Genomic DNA, 7,808 nt, shown 5'->3' with positions numbered 1-7,808 from the left:
TTGAAACAGTGTTTTTCGTCCCCACTTTTGAAGATTGGGACAAACTCTGGCAGTTTCCCAGGTCTTAGGGATATGGCCTGCAGACAGGATAGAATTAATTATGGAAGCAAGTGGTTTGGCAAGGGATGAGGCTCCAAAGTTTCAGGAACTTAGATTGTATCAAAGTCAGGTTCACATTGGCTACTTAGTTTTAATTTGAGGAACGAATTAGGAACATTAATAGGGAATACCTCTGTCTATATGCGGATGCTAAGACAGGAGTAAACACATTGATACAAGAATTTATTCCTAGGTATAAATTATCTCCCTATGAGACACTTATGGGATGAATTGTGACTATCAGCAGTCCAAAGGAACGAATTAAGGACCATGTTATTGGTAATAAAATTATATATTTGTATGCAACTAATACATTTTTGGAGTCTCTCTTTGCAAAGTTGAAAGTGCACCTACTCGAGATGGGGTTAATAGTCAAATATGTCCTACGCAAGCATGCTCTTCATCCCAGGTGAAAAGGCCTAAAGTAACGACCAATACAGCAATTAAAGTGGCAGAGTTCTTTTCCTGGACCCAAAGCTCGTTCCAGCTCCACCAAACGTTCCAGCGCCACCAAAGACCAAAGTCACCTAAAGCACAGCCGCAGCAAGTTAATGTCTTGCCGAGTCAAAACTCTAACCGTTAGCCAACGAGGAAAATAAGACACCAGGCTAAGGCCCGGTTTTATCAGAACATTTCATTTTTTCAGAGACTCAATATTTTTATTCTTTAGAGTGTGTTTAAGTTAGAAATTTAAGATGTATGTACAATTGAGCCTTGATGGGAGGATTGGTTTCCTGGAAGCGTGGCTTATGAATACTCTTGTATGTGTTTTGGCAGTACTCATCACTCTCTATGTATGTGTCATGTGCCGCAAAACTTTGATCCAGAAGTGTGTTGCACCCCCACCGAAAGGAGGGGGTCACCCAGGGGCGTGTGTCAGCTACAAGGAAAGGATCATAAGTCAGCCATGTTGACCATCGCAGACATCGTCTGTTCTGATATTCTGAGTGAATGATGTATATAATGTGTGCAGGGGTGAGGAGCATGCATTTCGCTTCCACAGATACCAAACCCCCTCAATTCTCAGTAATAGAATGTTGGGATGATTCTGAAAATATATGATGATAGAGATAGATGCTATTTCCTTTATCTAGCAACTGCATATCCAAAGAAAGGTTGCTGGCATAAAATAAGGTTTTTAGTATTATGTGTATAATTTCTGTATTTTCCCATTTTTTAAGGAAACCTCTTTAAAGGGTGTATCACACACTAGGAACAAGAATCAATTTATGGGTCAAGTGTCTCCACCAACCAATGAAACCTGTGTAAAAATGTATGTTTAGTCAGATAACAATTTACAGGAAGGATGTGGCCTTAATTTTGCAGTTTTAATTTCATCATTAAACCAAGAACAGGTTCAGATTAGGCTTATGGCCTTACAAAACAGAATTGCTTTAGACTATGTTTTAGCTTCAAAAGGAGGGGTATGTGTCCTAATTAAGGAACAATGTTGTGTTTTCATTCAAGATCAATGTAGCAATGTGTAGCATGAACTAGATAAAATAGAAGAGATTCAAAAGAGGCTTAGAAAGGAAGATGGGATGGAATGGGACCCTCTGGGGTTAGGTGTTTGGCTTGGATCACTTGGAGCAAATTTTATGAATGTTTGGTGTGTGTGGGGGTGTTACTTGTCATCATGTATGTGTGTGTCACATGTTGCAGAAGTATGATCCACAATGTGCGAACCCCTCCCCCAATCTGATGCCACTCTTTACAGATGCCAGAAACAGCAGTCCCTTGAAGAAAGAAGATGCCGACCACAGTTATTCAACTCCAAAAGACATATTGGCCACTGCGCCATACGAGACTATGACAGCAGGAGGGAAATACCCTCTCCCTTTCACTCCAGTGTATATCTACAAACACAATCAAATGATGGAGCAGCCCAGTACAAAATATGAATCTTTCTATGCTTTCCTGAACTAACATCACAATCTTAATTCTCAAAAGCTATGTTTTAAGAATAAAAAAAGGAGGGAGTGACAAAGTGAGAATATGACGTAAGGAGGGTGGTCTGACATAACAGCACTGGGATCTAAGCAACCATTTTAAGTCAGCATCCATTTTAGGTTTTGTCTGAGTGAACGGGGTATGAGAATGGACGTTTTGAAAGAGATTTTTGCTTCCAATTTTAAAGTGATAATAAGCTACGCAACTAACTGAAAATCCTTGAAGAGAAGAGCAAAAGTGCCAATGTTATGAAAATAAGAGACAGATAGCGCAGTGTCTCGTAGTCCGAGGGAGGTGCCCATGAAGTCATGTATGTAGAGAAAAGGTCAACGGCTTGTGTAAGGAATATTAGCTGAGTCATTTCATTTCTAATATGAATCCCATAATAATGTTATTAACTCGATGTGTTCGCGTTCATATTTTGTTTATCTTATATGCTTACGTAGTGACGCACAAGCAGTCTCTCTGGGGGCGTGGGCTTAGTATTTTGTGTATAAATAAGGCCTGTATGCCATCATGTCGTTGGGAGAGTTTTATTTTGAAACTCTCCTCTGCGTGTGCACCGTACATTGCAATAAACTTATTTGTCATTCTGCAATGATCCTCAGATTATGACTCTTATTTATTCACGCTTTTCACATGAACTTGATTCGTCTCTGTAAACACAGAGGCAAAGAATTTGTTTAATACCTCTGCTTTTTCCTTATCTCCAATAATCTGCCTACCCATCTCACACTGAAAGGGTCCTATATTTTCTTATCTCATTTTTTTGTTATTAAAGCTGCAGTTCAGGCTCCGGTTTTTTTTTTTCTTTAGTTTTTTTTTTTACTTCAATAGTTTCAGTTGTGCAATCTCTACTCACCTAAAAAAACTGCATAGCTGCCGGTCAATTCGTTCTCCGTCTATTGATTGGCAAAGTTTGGCGACATCTTTAAATATGGGGAATGTAAATCGTTGCTATAGGAACAAGCATGCTTGTTAAAATAGAATACAAGAAAATTGGTCTTTCAAAGTTGTTGTTTTTTAAAACAGAAAATGCTAAAAGTATTTTTTCTTACTACAGAACTGATTTATTAAAAAAAAACACACATGCAGGATATTGCCTGAAGTGCAGCTTTAAGGTACTTAAAGAAATTTTTACAAATTATACAAATCTGAAACAAAAAAACATATATAAACAAATCATAACATTTAAAAGAAATACAAAAACCTGTGTTTAATCAAAGCAAATGTATCATTAATAAATATCCTATAGTACAGTATCCCATTAAATGCCCAAGATTGCCTATGGTTAGCACAATAGAACATGTATATATCTCAACCCAAATGTAGAACAATGTAATATATATAGCAAAATATGACTTAAATTAGTCATGGATAATTCTCTTAATACTTATAATATTACATCCTATACTACCAATATATGTATATATTCATAGTACATAATATAATGTACCAATGCAGAAGAATAAAATAACTTTTTCAGGTTGGGCTAAAGTCGTGAGTGGAATACCTCAGGGATCGGTACTGGGACCCCTGCTTTTTAACTTGTTTATTAATGACCTTGAGGTTGGGATCGAGAGCAAAGTCTCCATCTTTGCTGGATACTTATTTGTGTAAGGTAATAGAATCAGAGCAGGATGTAATTTCTCTTCAGAAGAACTTGGATAGACTGGAAACGTGGGCAGGTAAATGGCAGATGAGGTTTAATACAGATAAATGTAAGGTTATGCATTTGGGATGCAAGAATAAAAAGGCGACTTACATATTAAATGGAGATATATTGGGGGAATCCTTGATGGAGAAGGATTTAGGAGTGCTTGTAGACTGCAGGTTTAGCAATAGTGCCCATGTCATGCAGTAGCTGAAAAGGCAAACAAGATCTTATCTTGCATCAAACGGGCAATGGATGAAAGGGAAGTAAACATAATTATGCCCCTTTACAAAGCACTAGTAAGACCACACCTTGAATATGGAGTACAATTTTGGGCACCAATCATAAGAAAAGACATTATGGAACTAGAGAGAGTGCAGAGAAGAGCCACCAAATTAATAAAGGGGATGGTCAATCTAACTTATGAGGAGAGGCTAGCTAAATTAGATTTATTTACATTAGAAAAGAGACGTCTAAGGCCTCAGCCATGTTTGCTGCCTGCTTGCGGAAGCGTGCTGACGCGTGCTCCCGCTCAGCACTGAGCCCCTACAGCCGCAATTAGAGCGGCTTTAGTAGGGGCTCACCTGCACTTCCGCGCACTTGCGGAAGCGCAGGTCTTAGGGGAATTTAAAATTCCCCCGCTTGCCGGCGAGACAGGCCGGTCACGTGAGCGGTTCGCCCAATGACGTGCCCGGCCCCGAACCGCCCCCGGCCCGCCCCCTGATGGCCTGCTGAGAGCGCGTGCGGTAAGCAACCACAAGGCCAGGGAAATCACCCGCTTTCCCTGAGCCTCAGCGCGCTTCAGCGAGCAAGCAGGGAGCATGGACTCGGCCTAAGAGGGGATATGATAATTATATACAAATATATTCGGGGACAATACAAGGAGCTTTCAAAAGAACTATTCATCCCACGGGCAGTACTAAGGACTCGGGGCCATCCCTTAAGGTTAGAGGAAAGGAAATTTAACCAGCAACAAAGGAAAGGGTTCTTTACAGTAAGGGCAGTTAAAATGTGGAATTCATTACCTATGGAGACAGTGATGGCAGATACAATAGATTTATTCAAAAAAAGGTTGGACATCTTTTTAGATAGGAAAGGTATACAGGGATATACCAAATAAGTATACATGGGAAGGATGTTGATCCAGGGATTAATCCGATTGCGAATTCTTGGAGTCAGGAAGGAATTAATTTTTCCCCTTAATGGGTTTTTTGTTTGCCTTCCTCTGGATCAAAAAGTAAGTATAGATATAGGATAAAGTATCTGTTGTCTAATTTAGCATAGGTTGAACTTGATGGACCTACGTCTTTTTTCAACCTCATGTACTATGTAACTATGTATAATGTTGTGTTTATGTAGATTTATGTGATTTGATTGTTTTACCTTACTCAGATTTCTATGCTCTATTTGAAATATCATTTTAATAGGATAATATTAATTGTGTAAGGTAATAGAATCAGAGCAGGATGTAATTTCTCTTCAGAAGGACTTGGATAGACTGGAAACGTGGGCAGGTAAATGGCAGATGAGGTTTAATACAGATAAATGTAAGGTTATACATTTGGGATACAAGAATAAAAAGGCGACTTACAAATTAAATGGAGATATATTGGGGGAATCCTTGATGGAGAAGGATTTAGGAGTGCTTGTAGACAGCAGGCTTAGCAATAGTGCCCAATGTCATGCAGTAGCTGCAAAGGCAAACAAGATCTTATCTTGCATCAAACGGGCAATGGATGGAAGGGAATAAACATAATTATGCCCCTTTACAAAGCACTAGTAAGACCACACCTTGAATATGGAGTACAATTTTGGGCACCAATCCTAAGAAAAGACATTATGGAACTAGAGAGAGTGCAGAGAAGAACCACCAAATTAATAAAGGGGATGGACATTCTAACTAATGAGGAGAGGCTAGCTAAATTAGATTGATTTACATTAGAAAAGAGACGTCTAAGAGGGGATATGATAACTATATATAAATATATTCAGGGACAATCCAAGGAGCTTTCAAAAGAACTATTCATCCCACGGGCAGTACAAAGGACTCGGGGCCATCCCTTAAGGTTGGAGGAAATGAAATTTCACCAGCAACAAAGGAAAGGGTTCTTTACAGTAAGGGCAGTTAAAATGTGGAATTCATTACCCATGGAGACTGTGATGGCAGATACAATAGATTTGTTCAAAAAAAGGTTGGACATCTTTTTAGATGGGAAAGGTATACAGGGATATACCAAATAAGTATACATGGGAAGGTTGTTGATCCAGGGATTAATCCGATTGCCAATTCTTGGAGTCAGGAAGGAATTAATTTTTCCCCTTAATGGGTTTTTTTGTTTGCCTTCCTCTGGATCAATAAATATAGATATAGGATAAAGTATCTGTTGTCTAAATTTAGCATAGGTTGAACTTGATGTACGGAAGTCTTTTTTCAACCTCATTTACTATGTAACTATGTAAACCAAACACCTAAATACCAGAAGAATAAAAGAACTAAAAAGCCTAAACAACACATCAATAAAATAAATCAAATGCCGAAACAATCTAAACATTTAATATAAACAAGCCCTACAAATACATAACAATTAACTCAAAATAATAAACAAAAATACATAACATAACAATTAATTAAAAACAATCATTTGCCAAAAAATGGATTGCCTGTCACTGTATTTACCTATATCCTAAAAGGGCACAGATTAATACATTAAAAGTCAATGGGCAAGCAAAAATATGAAAAGTTAAAAATATAATAAAAAAACCTAAAACAAAAATTACATACATTCAATATTTTTCGTAACTTTAGATGTCTTCACCCTCCAAATTCCGGTGTATCTGGAAGCTCACCAACCATGACACCGTCCTCAGTGATCGTCTGTGATCCTCAGCATCATGTAAAATCTTCTTTCTTCAATGTTCTTTCTTGAATCTTCTTTATTTGTAGTGGGACTGTGAGTGTACCACGTGGTATACCTCACAATCCCATTGGTTCCTTTACCATGGGATGGCAGCCTTTTTTTTTATAGGATGTGACATCACCCTTAAAGATGATGTAACATCCTTTCAGAAAATGGAACATGTCACATGGGACTTCAACAAATCGGATTGTCCCCAATCCTATTTGCTGTAGTAGCATATGATGGCAGCCATGTGATTTAAAGGATGTGGCATACCTCCCTTGGAGATTACATCACATTCTTTAAAAAAAGCCTGTCACATGGTACAGCATCCAATCAGATTGGAGCTGCACCATCTCACCCTAAAATGTGATGTCATAGGCCTTATATAAGGCCTGTTCCATCTCATTTTAGCTTGAGAAGCCGACGAGACAACATCCCCCTATGGATTTCAAGTAAAGAAGATTCAAGAAAGAAGATTAATTAATTTGCATGCTCTTTTAATAAGGGGTTAGGTTTTTATGTTTTGTATGTCATATCTTTAATTCATGCCTTGACTTACTGTACTGTGGGATATTATTGCTTCTGATAAGTGGAAATGCAAGAGTGGGGCAACAAAGGAGAGTTTGAAAATACAGATGTAGCCAACGTTATTGCAAAGCAACAGCGTGCTCCTCGAGTGAAACAGAGCAATAGTTCCACCAACCACTTACTCCGCAGCTGATTCAAAACTTTGGCTGTTGCTCCCGCTGGTGTTTTCTGTATGTCCCACTGCAACACGCCACAAGTTGCAATAACGGCTACATCTGTCTATAGTAGTTTTAATACTATTGATTAAAGGTGCAGTCCCTAATAGAACCAGTGACATATTTTGAAGGATGAGCAAGATATTGTTTAACAAGACATTGCACAATGTACAGCATGTGCTTGCACTGACAGGAACAGAGTGGCCTAAGGTTTGAGGAATCACTGAGTTGGTATCTACTGTAATCGTCGCTATTGAAAGAAAACTCATTTCCTTTCAAAGAAACCAAAGCCTCAAAAATATTGCTTTAAACATGATTACATTTCATTAAACAAAACAAGTACACTTTTCTTTTTTTTTGCTAAATGTTTTTTGTGATATTAACGAGACTGCCCAATTAATAAAAAAAAACTGGGTAATACAGTTACTGTTTTTTGAGTTTTTAATTTCCATATTACTGAAG

This window comes from Ascaphus truei, chromosome 3 (assembly GCF_040206685.1).
Source record: "Ascaphus truei isolate aAscTru1 chromosome 3, aAscTru1.hap1, whole genome shotgun sequence".
NCBI lineage: Eukaryota > Metazoa > Chordata > Amphibia > Anura > Ascaphidae > Ascaphus > Ascaphus truei.
Note: the sequence above shows the minus strand (reverse complement) of the source record.